The following is a 14,544-nucleotide window of genomic DNA, read 5'->3' as shown; positions in this document are numbered from 1 at the left end:
TGAAGTGAAGTTACTGCAAGGTGTTGCAGTAACAGTGAATGAATATGATGTAGGCATATGGAGTATGCTACAAAGGATGTGCTGTGTAGATGTGATGGAGTGTGGGCTTCGTGATGATGGGCATGTAACAGCACTTCAGTAAGGTTTGGATGATATTCAAGGATGACAAAGGATTGACATAAGGTAAGTGGTGAAGAGTCCATCAGCACAGGGGCTGGAGAGAATGAAACAACAGAGAGAGATGGAGGCGTGTAAGATGTGAAATATAACACATATTGAAAAGTATGTTGTGAAAGTGCAGTAGGCTGAGTGAGTACAACAATGAATGATACATGCAGTGGTTCTATATGCAAAAAAAAAAGAGAAGAAAATTGCAGTTTAGCAATGATGATATGCTTGTAGAATATGCACAAATGTTGGGTTTGCACAAGATGAGTGATTGACATAAGTGGAAATGTGAAGCAACCCACGACTGTGTTGTGAGCATGCTGAAGGTGGGATAATCATATATATAGCCAACGAACTGAGCTTATGCAAATATGGATATAGTCAGAACAGACTATGTTACTTCAATATGCATGTCAAATTAACAAACTCAGATAACAAGATTGACTTGAGCTAATACAGTGGATAAAGAACTACATATCTAAACAGTAAAATAAAATAAAAAAAAAAGAAAAAGAAAATGACAGGAAGCAAAGCAGTCAGGTGGACTTAGTAGAGATGCTAAAATTTAAAACAAAACAGATAAACTGTAGATGCTGGATTCAGACCTGATTTAATTCTTTCTCTGAGCATCGGAGAACGAAGGAGGAAGCAATAAGACCATCTATCAACTCAAGAAATTCAGTGGGGTGGTGATTCATGCAAATCGATCTTTCATGGCAAATAAGACCCGTAGAGCTGAGATGTTACACTACAGAGCATGATATCTCCCTGTTGGTATGTACTGTAGAAATTACCTGTCACGATTTCAGGAGGGATGCTACGGGGAACATTGCTGAATTGTTGGAATGACATTCAGCTCATCATTGCTGGTAACGATACTTGAGAGGCCAGAGTAACTAAGTATTCACGTAATGACACTCAAATAACTCCTACATGATTTTTTTTATAACAACAGGATGATTCCTATACGTCAGTTTCTAGCAAATATAAACTGATTTATAAGAAAAGAGATGTTATTACCAATACACAACCAGTGACAGGGACCTGAGTTGGCCTCAATTCCATAGCTCGCTGTTTCAATTGATTGATAGCACGCTTTCACAATGTGGGGAGACCATTTAATCAAAAAATATAATGTTGGTCCAACCCAACATCTCTGAATCAAAACAACATTGCTGAGTGATGACATAAAAACAAAGAAAAAAAAAGACACTCTAAACCATACAGTTGAACCTGTATCCGGGATGAACTTCTCAATTAACACTCTAAACAGTGAAAACATATGTAAATAAGAGGGGAATATAGCATGTTAAGCTGAATAAAACCGGGATACATCGCTAATTTAATAAGACAAGACTCAGCTCAACACCTTTCAGGAAACGTCATATCTCCATTTCTTTTGCAGAGACCTTATGAAATCAGGGAGCTCCTCCACAATGATTTTAGTTATGAGACTTTACGTATTTCCAGCAAACTTAGGTGTTGCTCTTGCAAAAACGAATGTCATAAGTTTTAATTTTCTCGATGATGGCCATTCTACCTAATGAATTTGATAATTTCATCAAGGTTCTCGAGTTCAAATGATCCTGACTCTATCGATCTCCCAAGACCTGTCATGGATTCAGGGGGGGTGCCTTCCCTTTCTGCTAATGAGTTGACAATTTGTAAGGGAATTATGCTCAGTGGGACAACCAGAACATCTTCATTCAGATCCAATGGGATGACAATGTGATACCACACATGCTACAGCTCAGAGGATCATCACACGCTACATGGATCATAATCAAGACAACATAGGAAATACGTATGCTAATAAAGGTAAACTAAAATGAAGAGTACAAAAAATTGTACTGGACAGAACGAGGTGTACATGGAGTGCCGTCATGTTAAACTCATCTTAACAGAAACACCCCTGTATCCTTGAAAAGAAATATGCTATTCCATGGTGAATATCTCAAAAGGGGAACAATAAAGAAAATGGACTATGATATCAAAATGTTAGAAAACGTAAGAGAATGACTCATTACAGACTAACAAAAGTAAATGAAAACACCAAAAGGGCATGTCGGAATCAAGAAATTCCAATTGTTGTTTGCAGAGGGGTGAGCCGATCCTGCCTATAGAAGGTCGAACCCACCACCAGCGCATTGTAGACAATAAGGGCAAAAGGGGAGGAAAGCCAAGAACTGGAACAAAGCAGGAAAGGGGTATAATGAAACAAACAGAAGATTCTCAAGAAATACCAGAAGAGGAAGGAGATGGCCTCTTACCTCTTAGCCGCCAGGAACAATCGACTTCTTCAGGATAATTTTGAAGCTTCTTAAATGAGGGTTCTCCAATGTGGTCATTCTCCTTCTTTCACTCGCAAATTCCTCTGGGAGAGGGAGCAGAAAAGGGGATTTCGATGAAACTTGGTGATGCCGTGGCTTTGCTCGGATGGCTTGGAGGATTTGTCAATTCTTGGTTCTGGCTCCAATAGAAAGGAAGAGGGTGTTTCCTTCGAATACTGAGTATATCAGACTCCTGAAGCTACAGGGTTTCTCTAATTGATGGGATGATCGACCCCGGTTTCTTTGCTTTTGGCTGAAGGAGGAAGGAGGAAGGCGATCGGAAAGCGAATGATGGATTGTAATGGGTAAAAATGATGATGAAAGTAGATCGCAGTGAAGAAGTAGGAGACGATCAGAGAGAATGAAGGAGGAATGTAATGGTAGGGTGAAGACGGGTCGTGAAGGAGAAGAAGGTGGAGAGGCAGAAGATGGATGGGTCGTGAAAGAGGCGATGCATGCTCCTTTAAAGAGGGAGAAGGAAGGTTCGAGAGGGGCTGTTGAACATCGATGGCGGAGAAGGGGAAGTTCAGAGATGGAGGGTTTTTAGGCGAGGAGAGAATCGGGAGAGAGAGGGAGTGAAGAGAGAAATGGAGGGGGGCGGCCTTTTCTCTTTCCCCTTACAAAAAAAAACCCTAAAAAGTTTTTTTCAAACCCCTCCCTTCGATTTTCATTTTTTTACAAAAAGGGGGTTCCCGAGGTTTTTAGCAAAATTAATTTTTCAAAAGACCCAAAAATCATTTGCTTTTCCTCGTAGTTTTTTCCAATTTTTTGGTTTTTGTGTTATTTTTCAATTTTTTTGTATTTTTTTAGAATAAAATCCTAAGGTTTGTTAGAAATCAAAGATTAAAACTAATTTTTTTGTGTTTTGCAAAAATATTTACAAAAGAGAAATTTTCTGAGAATTCAGGTTTTTATTTTTGAAATTTTTCTTGAAGAGGGGTTCGGATCCGATTTGGATAAAAAATGGGGTCAGAGCTAAGACTTTGGATCCAAATTCTAATGAATCCAAGGGATGAATGGAGTTTTGGTTAAAAATTGACCCGATTACTCAGATGACTGAGGTTAGGGGCAAAAAGGTCATTTTGGAATTTTTGGAAAATTTGGGGTGTTCACAGATGCCCCTCTTTGCTGCTAAGCCGGTTGCGAGCCGAGCTTAACGGCAAAGAAGACACGCCAAATTTTCTTTAAAAATGCCCCAGTCAAATGGTCTGAACTGGGTATGGAAGAATTGGCTTTAAAAAGTTTTATTTTTCAGGTTTTGTATCTTATTCTGAAAGGGTTTTGGGAAGAGAACGAAATCCTCGAGAATGAAAATAATTTGGACAGAAGAAAACGAGGAAATCGTGATGGGACTTTGGGATAAAGATCCCGAAATAATAAAAGGAGAGATTTTTAAAGAAGTTTCAAGGTTGAGACAAAGATAATGATTTTTGAAGAGACTCAGGTTTAGCCCTTAACCTGGATGGGACGTTTTTGAAAAATACCTCGTGGGATGAGGTTCAGGTATAATCTTTATTTGAATGGATATACAAAGCATGGATTCCTTGATGGGGAATACCATGATGGGACTGGGAGAAGTGCCTCACCAAAATGAAGCGATTCTCTTTGAGAAATATAAAGAATGCTAGGTTGTATCAAAGTAGATATTGAGCGTTTATCTCTTTTTTGGATAACTAGAAAATTTTGCCAATAAGATGAAATTGTAATTGATTCAAATCCTTGAAAACGTGCGCGTGTGCGTAAAGATATTCCCTCTTTTACCTAGAGTATTTCCTTCAACGAGGTTAACCCCTTGGTTTTAAGGGTCAAATTCAAAATTTTAGCGCTGATGATTTTCTTCAAGGCAGCTATCCATTTCCTTGACATGAATAGAAAAGAAATACTCTTAATTTCATAAAAGCAAGTAGTGAAAAGACGTTGATTAAAGGATTTCGCATAAGAAAAGATGCTTTCTGGCAACTTTGGCAGTTTGATATCCTGAGGCTTTTCCCATAATGATCTTTTGGCACTCTTCTTGGGTCATTGAGCTTTCTTTGGTTTTAGGGGAAGTTTATTACATCATCCCTCATTTGGATGTTCTGGCTTTTTCTTTTTCTTTTCGGGGAAGGGTACGTCACAAACTCCTTCATCTTGGAGATGCTCTGATCCTTCTTTTTCTCAGGAATTATATTGGCTCAGTGTTAAAAATCTCTAAATGACAGCAGCAATCAAATATCTTTTAGGGTTTGTCGGTAGATTCATCACACTCGCCTTCATCTCGACGATGATCTGAACTTTCCCTGGAAGGATCCATCACAAACTCCGTCATCTTGGAGATGTTTCAAATCTTCTTTGGCCCCAGGGGTCTACTCGCTTAATTTGACTTCATCTTGACGACAATTGAGAGATCCCTTTTGCGGATATTTGATTGAAGCTTAAATGAATAAATGAGGAGATATGGATTGAGTGGATTCTTCTTATTGCTTAGGATATTTCCACTGCCTGATTGCCCGAAAGTCGTCTTAAAACATGCGTCATAGCTATGATCAATATCGATTCGCTTCTAGCTTTTCAACATCATTGAATATTTATTTTGCTAATCATACCAAGGATCTTTCTTGCATCCTCTTGGTTGACCAACAGAGAGAAGATTTGAATTTTCACTCCTTTTCGCAAAAAGCTTCACCCTTTTGAAAAGAATACTAGAGGTAATCTGAGGTGATTCTTTTTGTGCAGTAAAATATTGGAATCAAGACATATTTTAGCAGATTGACAAAGTTTTCGAGAATCCTTTGTGAAATAATCACTCAATATAGATTTTGATAGGACCTCGGGCTGAAGATCTTTTTTTTTTGGCAATCTTGATCAGTAAAACTGGGTTTTACGAGGCCAACTTAGAGAATGAGGTTAGGTAAAGAATTTTGGTAAAGAATCTTGTGAAAGAATTGGTAAAGAAATTTTTGGTAAAAAGACTTTGGTAAAGGACCAGTGCTAAACTGGAATTTGAGAAGGATTTTGATAAAGGAAGATTTTGGTAAATGAAGATTTTGGTAGAAAACTTTTGGTAAAGGATTTTGGTAAAAAGACTTTGGTAAGGACCAGTGCTAAACTGGAATTTTGAAGGACCAATATACACATTGGAATTTTTGAAGGACTGATTGAGATTTTGAAGGAACAACGTAAAACTGGAATTTTGAAGGACCAATTTGTGAAAATTGAAAATTTTAAAGGATCAATTGAAAATTTTGAAGGACCAATGTAAACATTGGAATTTTGAAGGACCAATTGGAATTCGAAGGACCAGCGTAAAACTGGAATTTTGAAGGTCCAATTTATGAAAATTGGAAATTTTGAAGGATCAATTGGAAATTTTTGAAGGACTAATATGAACATTGGGATTTTGAAGGATCAATTCATAGAATTGGAATTTGGAAGGACCAATTTGAAAACAATGGAATTTGAAGAAGGGCCAATTGGAATTAGAAGGACCAACGTAAAACTGGAATTTTGGAAGGACCAATTTGTGAAAATTGGAATTTTGAAGGACCAATGTAAGCATTGGAATTTTGGAAGGATCGATTCATAGAATTGGAATTTGGAAGGACCAATGTAAACATTGGTATTTAATGAAGGACCAATTGGAATTCGAAGGACCAACGTGAAACTGAAATTTTGAAGGACCAATTTGTGAAAATTGGGAATTTTGAAGGACCAAATGTAAACATTGGGATTTTGAAGGATCGATTGGAGATTTTGAAGGACCAATTCATAGAATTTGAAATTTGGAAGGACCAATGAAAACATTGGAATTTGATGAAGGACCAATTGGAATTGGAAGGACCAGTTATAAAAACTGGAATTTTGGTAGGACCAATTTGGGATTTTGAAGGACCAATTCATAGAATTGGAATTTTGGAAGGACCAATGAAAAACATTGGAATTTGATGAAGGACCAATTGGAATTCGAAGGACCAGCGTGAAACTGGAATTTTGAAGGACCAATTTGTGAAAATTGGTATTTTGGAAGGACCAATGTAAACATTGGAATTTTGAAGGACCAATTGGGATTTTGAAGGATCAATTCATAGAATTGGAATTTGGAAGGACCAAAAAAAAACATTGGAATTTGAAGGACCAGCGTGAAACTGGAATTTAGAAGGACCAATTTGTGAAAATTGGTATTTTGGAAGGACCAATGTAAACATTGGAATTTTGATGAAGGACCAGTGTAAAACTGGAATTTTGAAGGACCAATCTATGAAAATTGGTATTTTGGAAGGACCAATGTAAACATTGGAATTTTGAAGGACCAGTGTAAAACTGGAATTTTGAAGGACCAACACGAGAATTGGATTTGGTGAAGGATTCTGATGAAGGACCAGTGTTAGACTGGATTTGGAAGGACCATTATAGAAGGCTGCGCTGCTTCTATGAACGGTTTCTGGATTATCCCTTATCCTGAACGGGAATGAAGGGATTTTTAAAGAGAATAAAACTCAATTTGGATATTCAAGGAGATGGAATATATAAAAGGGAAAAACCCGAGTCGGAACCCAGATTTTCAAGATAAAAGAGAAAATTGAGTTTTGAAAACTTAAATTTCTAAAGAAACAATTGTTTTCCAATGCGAGGATTGGATTCAAAAGGAAGTCCGAGTCGGGACTCGGAACTTCAAATGAAAAATAATAGAAGAAAAACCCGAGTTGAAATTCGGTTTTCTAAAAAAATGATTGATTTCTAATGCGATGATTGGATTCAAAAGGAAGTCCGGGTCAGAACTCGAAACTTCGAACGAAAAATAATAGAAGAAAAACCCGAGTTAAAACTCGGTTTTCTAAAGAAATGATGGATTTCCAATGCGAGAATTGGATTCAAAAGGAAGCCCGAGTCGGAACTCAGAACTTCGAACGAAAAATAATAGAAGAAAACTCCGAGTTGAAACTCGGTTTTCTAAAGAAATGATGGATTTCCAATGCGAGGATTGGATTCAAAAGGAAGTCCGAGTCGGAACTCGGAACTTCGAATGAAAAATAATAGAAGAAAAACCTGAGTTGAAACTCGGTTTTCTAAAAATGATGGATTTCCAATGCGAGGATTGGATTCAAAAGGAAGTCTGAGTCGGAACTCGAAACTTCGAATGAAAAATAATCGAAGAAAAACCCGAGTTGAAACTCGGTTTTCTAAAAATGATGGATTTCCAATGCGAGGATTGGATTCAAAAGGAAGTCCGAGTCGGAACTCGGAACTTCGAATGAAAAATAATAGAAGAAAAACCCGAGTTGAAACTCGGTTTTCTAAAGAAATGATTGATTTCCAATGCGAGGATTGGATTCAAAAGGAAGTCCGAGTCGGAACTCGGAACTTCAAAAGGAAAGATGAAAGGGAAGACTCGAGTCGAAACCCGAATCTTTAAAAGGAAAAGATAAAAGATAAAAGATAAAAGAAAACAATTGGTTCAATCAGAACCAAAGGGAAGCCCGAGTCGAAACTCGGAACTTCAAACGAAAAGATAAAAGGAAGACCCGAGTCGGAACCCGAATCTTTAAAAGAAAAATATAAAAGATAATTAAAAATTGATGAAAATGGAAGATGATTCAGATTTATCCCTTATCCTGAAAGAGAAATAATAAAAATTAAAAAAATTGACAAAAGGTTGATAAAGAATTAAAAGAATTAATAAAGAATGATAAAGAATCAATAAAAATGATAAAGAATAAGAATTGATAAAGAATTGACAAAGATTGACAAAGATCTTGGTAGAAAAATTAAAGATACTTGGAAGATGATGAAAGACTTCAGGATTATCCCTGATCCTGAAGGAAGAAAGACCTCGCGGGACGAGGTTCAGGTTTATCCCTTAACCTGAGAGGGAAATTCAGGTTTATCCCTTAACCTGAGTGGGAAATTGAATAAAATTTATAAAAATGGGGAAGAATTTAAAGGAATTTATTTTGAACAAGAATTCACACAGGTAGCATTGGTGCTCCTATGAGGGGTCTCAGGATTTTCCCTTATCCTGAATGAGAATGAAGAAGGAAAAAAAGGAATACCTCATGGGGAAGAGGCATCAGGTTTATCCCTTAACCTGAAAGGGTAATTTTTGAAAATAAGAATTTGACAAGAAAAATTAACAAAACCAATGAAGGATCAATAAAATTGACAAAATTGATAAAGATGAATAAAAATTGATAAGACTGATAAAATTGACAAACAAATAATAAAAGGAAAGAGTTGATTGAGAAGAAAAAGAATTTTGTTTGATCCTGCCTGCATGTGGGATCTCTTAAGAAGTAGGAGAAGAATACAAGGAAATCATTTTTAAAAAAAGGATTAACTGTGAGAGCTTGATTTTTGAAAGGGGATCATTCACGAGAGATCATCATGAGGGTTAAAATTTTTTGAAGCAATGATTTGAAAATCAATTTGTAGAAAATATGATCAACACGAGGGTTGATCTTTGAATGTAATGATTCGAAATCAATTTTTAGAAAATATGATCAACACGAGGGTTGATGCTTGAATGTAATGAAATCAATTTTTGAAAAATGAGATCAACACAGGGGTTGATCTTTGGAATGCAATGATTCGAAATCGATTTGTAGGAAGATATGATCAACACGAGGGTTGATCTTTTGAATGCAATGTCTCGAAACCAATCTTGGAAGATAAGACCAACACAAGGGTTGATCTTTTGAACATAAATGATTTGAAACCCATTTTGAAAGATGAGACCAACACAAGGGTTGATCTTTAGGTATAAATGTTTCGGAACCAATCTTGGAAGGTAAGACCAACACAATGGTTGATCTTTTGATGCGATGGTTCGAAAACTTATTTTTTGAAAACATGATCAACTCAAGGGTTGATTTTTCAATACAACGGTTCGAAAACCTATTTTCATCAATATGATCAACATGAGGGTTGATTTTGACAAAGGTTGGACCAAAGAATATTTGACCTTTTTGGTCATCATAATGAAGACTTTCAAAATTTCATGATTTTTGGAAAAACCCTCATAGGTAATATCATTTCTCTCATGAATGATGGCAGGATTTTGCCCCGCATTATGAAAAAGAACAGGAATCTAATGACAAGCGAATATTTTGAAGTGTAAACGTAATTTTTAACAAAAGATGCCCCAATATGGCGAAAGAAGTAAGAATTGAACACACAGGTATGAAGGAAATTGATATTTCATTTATAAGTAACTACTGAAAACAAGAACTTGACTATTTACAAGCATGTGACCAAAAGATCACAAAAGACTAGGGCTGACTTGCCCCTACAAGACAACGGGAAAAAGTAAAAGGAAAAAAGCAAAGAAAAAAAGCTTTGATATCATTAGTTCTTTGAGTGATCTGGGAAAGGCTTGATCAGGACGGTGGGTTGCTCTTCTTCTTCATCCTCTATCAGAAGATTTTTATCAATGCAATCCTGGATGATGTTCTTTAGGACGAAGCAGTGTTCGGTGTCGTGCCCCACTGCTCGGTGAAACTTGCAGAACTTGTCCTTCCATTTTCCCAGGGATACTGGGGGATCAGCAACTCTCGGGAGTTTAATCATATCCTTGCTCAGCATATACTCCAAAACTTGTTCGAGGGACTGTTCAAGAGCAGTGAATTGGCGGTCATAACCCCAACCTTCACGTTTTATCTTTTCCTTCTGCTTGGCGAGAACTGGCTTGTCATTCTGCTTGAAGGGTTCATTTTGCTGACCCATCTGCTTGGTCTTATTATCTTTGTTGCCGCTGCCCCCAGAGTTAGCTGAAAAGGTATAATTAACCTTCTTCTTGAGGTCTTGATTGCCCTTGACGAGAGTGATGCCCTCATAATTTCCATTGTCCATTCCCATTTCGAGCCACTCAGCTTGTTCAATAAGCTCTATGAATGATTTTGATGGGTAAGTGGAGATGAGGCTTCTAAGAGGCTAAGAAAAATTGTTCAGGATAACTTGGAGTGCGTGCTCCTCTGAAATGGGGGTTCTCATCTTGTTGCAGGTATCTCTCCACCTCCGAATGAAGTCTACAGCTTTTTTCTTATCTCCTTGTTTCAAGTTATACAGATGATTGAGGGTCGGAAGTGCCTCAGTGTTGAACATGAATCTTTCCACGAACAGATTAACAACTTTATCAAAATTTTGTAGGTCGATGGGGTTGATGTGCTCTGCGTACCATTTTGCGGCTACGCCTTCTAAGCTGCGAGGAAAGCACAAGAAGAGGGCCCGATTGTCTTCACTGAATCTGGCACATTCGGCAAAGAAGATCGCGAGATGGGCCTTTGGGTTGCCGGACCCATCGAACTTAATAAACTTTCGGGGGAGATCTTCCAAGCTGCTGTCCCCATCTAAACCAAGGTAGAAGTCCTGTCTGGTATGTACCCTCTTTCCCTTATCTCGGATCTGTAGGTCTTTGACCATCTTCGTCAATATTTGAACTGAGTCTTTCGCCGGGACTCCATCTTTAGGCTTGTTGACAGATTCAGGTTCTTCTGCCACCTTCTTGACTTGTCGCAGATGTTTCGGGACGAACACAAACTGTTCTTCCTCAGAATCCTCATCTCCTGACTCCGTACCTTCAGAGGTGCTGTCTTGCTGAACCTTCTTCTTGCTGATCCTGACATGCTTCTTCACTGGCTTCCTTTTGACCTTGGTTTTAGAGGATGTTTTCTTTGAACCTGCCCCAGCTTGCTCAGACATCATTTTTGCCATCATCTTTTGAAAGATTTTATACATCACCGGGTCGACATCATCCTCATCTGAATCTTGTTTTCGGGACAATCTGGAAGAGTTCATCTCTTCCACTTCGCTGTTATCGCGCTGCTGAGCTGCCCTTCTCTCTGCTCTAGTTTGAACCATGATTGGAACTGTTGGTATTTTTCTGGCGAATAAATGAAAGGTTCAGATCAAAGAAATTTTGGAAGGAAAAGAGATAATGAAAGAGAATTTTAAAGAGATCTCTCGATAAAAAAATTTTATATGAAGAAGATGGAATATACGAGGAAGAGTATTTTTGAAGATGACAAGACCTTGAATATTTTTGAAAATTGCAGGCAGGATCAAAAGAATTTAAATAAATCAGAAGAAGAAGAATACGCCTGGACTTTTGAGAGATAAGGGAAAGAATTTAAAAGAATGTCCAGGGTTTAAGAAATTTATGAGAGAATAAGGAAATAAGAAATATACCATCCTGGATTTTGAGAAAATAAAAGAATTTTTATGAAATAAATATCCAGGTTTTTGAAAGATGAGAATTTTCCAGATAATATCTACAAAAGAATCAATTTATACAAGCAATGATGCACATAATAGCACTCCCTAGAAGTTGACTCTAAATGCAATATTTTGAAATGGCTTGTAGGACCTTAATCCTAACTCTAGGGTTCAAATCATCTGATTCCAATCAAGATATGCCGATATACTCAAGCCGAAGCTCGAAGTACGTGGCATAGAAATATTCCTCCGGTTCTAAGGTAATGGCTTCCCAACATCCTTGAGCACCTACCGATATACCTCGGACTATGGCCCTTAGGTACGTGGTAGGGGGGCGTGAACCCAAATAAGTGGTCCAGTTGTGAGGCTCTCTCCCGAACTATGGTTCAGTGAGACAGCCCAGCAACGTGAAGACCGGGACAATATAGGTAGGGACGTTTTCAAAATATGATCAACATGCAAAATAAAACCACAAGGCTTTAATGCAAGTCCTAAAGAGATAGATTTAAATAAAGAGAAGCATACACTTGCATACATTGTTTTGCATTCAATCCCTAAAATTGAGGAGAGTTGTATTTAAGACCTAAGTCTAATGTGAACATGGAATAATCTCCTCAATATGGTCCTACCAAACCATACTTAGATCCTATATGCCATGATGTCAGCTTAGGACAGAGTCTAGGCTCCTAAGGTTCACATGGAAATGTAGCTGACATATGTTTAGAATAAAGACTTAGATTATATAAAAGCAAAGCAAAGGCATAATTCGACCAGATGGAGACGAGTCCCATCACGGTCGCCAAAACTGTGATCATTGCAAAATTTTTCCTCTTTCGTTGGTTTCTCTCTTTTCCTTCTCTTTTCCTTCTCTTTTCCTTTTTCTAACCTCTATTTTCTTCCTTTTTAAAGGGAGAAAAATAAAAGAAAGAAAAGAAAGAGAGAAGAGAAAAGAAAGAAAGAGAGAGAGAAGAAATATTTTGTGAAGGTCTCACTTGACCTTATTTTTTTGAAAACATTTGAAAGATTACTCGCCTCCGTTTTTGAAATATTTGCGGGAAAATGGAAAGACGAGATTCGCTCATCGGTACGAGGTTCGACCGTTCCTGGCGCCTTTACCAAGGATCGAATTTATGTCTTTTGCTTTGCCTAAATATTATCTAAGAATTTATTCTAAATCTAAATGCACAAAGAATCATACTTGTGCAATGCAAGGATGTATGCTCTTTTTGAAAAGATGTTTTGAAAAATTTCCAAGTTTTTTGAGATGAACTTGATAAGGGAGTGAAGAAATGATTGAATTTGACTTTAGAACTTGAGATAGATCAGAGAAGTTTGAAGTAAATCAGGATCGAAAGAATAAATCTTGATTTTGAGAAAGAATGATTTGAAGTTTTGAAATGAAAGGAAATGAAGTTTCAAAGTCGAAAAATGGACTTTGAATTTGAATTTTAGGAAAGGAAATGAATACTTGAGATGGAATTGAATTTAAATTTTGAAGTTTGAAATTAGAATGGACTAAGAAAATCAAATGGTTTTTAAGAATAGAAATGGATTCAGATTAGATCCGAAAATGGAATTGAAATCTATAATTGGAATTGGATTCTGGATCCTAAACAAAATGGGATCCGAGATTTGGAATCCAAGATGGACTTGGGTCCTGGATCCTAGAATGGATTTGGATTTGAAGTCTAAAATCCAAATGTAAAATTGGGTTCCTAATCCTAAGATGGATTTTGGATCTGAAGTCAGAGATCCAAAAGTGGAATTGGATCCTGGATCCTAAAATGGAAAAATTGGATCTGAAGTCTAAGATCCAAAGTGAAATTGGTTCTGGATCCTAAAATGGATTTGGAGTTACATTGAGAAGATGAATCAAGAACTTCCAAGTTTAAATTGAACTTGAAAAAAATGAATTTTAGAATTTGAATATACAAACGAATTTCAAGGTCAGATTAGACTTTGAATTTTTGAATTTGGAATTTAGAAGGTGAATCAAGAGTCTCAAAAGCTAAAATTGAACTTTGAGTTTGATTAGGGTTTTGAATAATTTGAAATTTCAAAGTCAAATTGAACTTTGAAATGTGATTTTGAATTTGAATACAAAAATGACTTTGAAATCTCAAAGTTAAATTGAACTTTGGGATTGAAAATGAAATTGAGGATGAATTGGATTTTATAAGAATAGATTGAGGAAGATATTTACATCACTTGGAGTTTTTGAAAAAGGAGTTTTGAAAATATGATGCAGTTCTATCCTAAATGATGAATGGATTTAAATTTTTGGAATTGGATTTTTGAAAAGCTATTTCATTCTTTAAATGAATTAAAATAAGATTGAAGATATAATACATCATTGACTATGGTCATTGGATGTATTATATAATAATCTATGTTTAAATTCAAGTAAAGAATGAAACACATTTGGTGCTTTTATAGAATTTAAAATGAAATTAACTCTCAATATACCCTGACTATGGCCATTGGTATATATTTTGAATTAATTTTAAGTTAAATTCTGATAAAAGAAGAAAATATTTAAGGAAAATATGATGAATTTTGAAAACGGATCCAGTGTGGATCCAATGTTATTTCGTAAAAGATAAAAATGCTAAGTTTTATCCACACCCTGACTATGGCCATTGATGTGGATCATCAACTTAGTATCAATTACCTCTTACAAAACAGTGCACGTGCCATAAGTGTTCCACCATTGTGAGAATTTTGAGGAATAAAGGAAGAAATGCATGAATACAAGTAGTTCAATGCTTTTTACGATGCTCATTCATTCTACCTAAAAGCTGGAAGTGTAAATTCTCATTGATGATCTAACTATTACATCATGGATATGACTTCAGAAGGG

This window comes from Nuphar pumila, chromosome 9 (assembly GCF_984573655.1).
Source record: "Nuphar pumila chromosome 9, dmNupPumi1.hap1.1, whole genome shotgun sequence".
NCBI classification, from domain to species: Eukaryota; Viridiplantae; Streptophyta; class Magnoliopsida; order Nymphaeales; family Nymphaeaceae; genus Nuphar; species Nuphar pumila.
The sequence above is the reverse complement of the archived record's forward strand: the minus strand, read 5'-3'. Positions refer to the sequence as shown.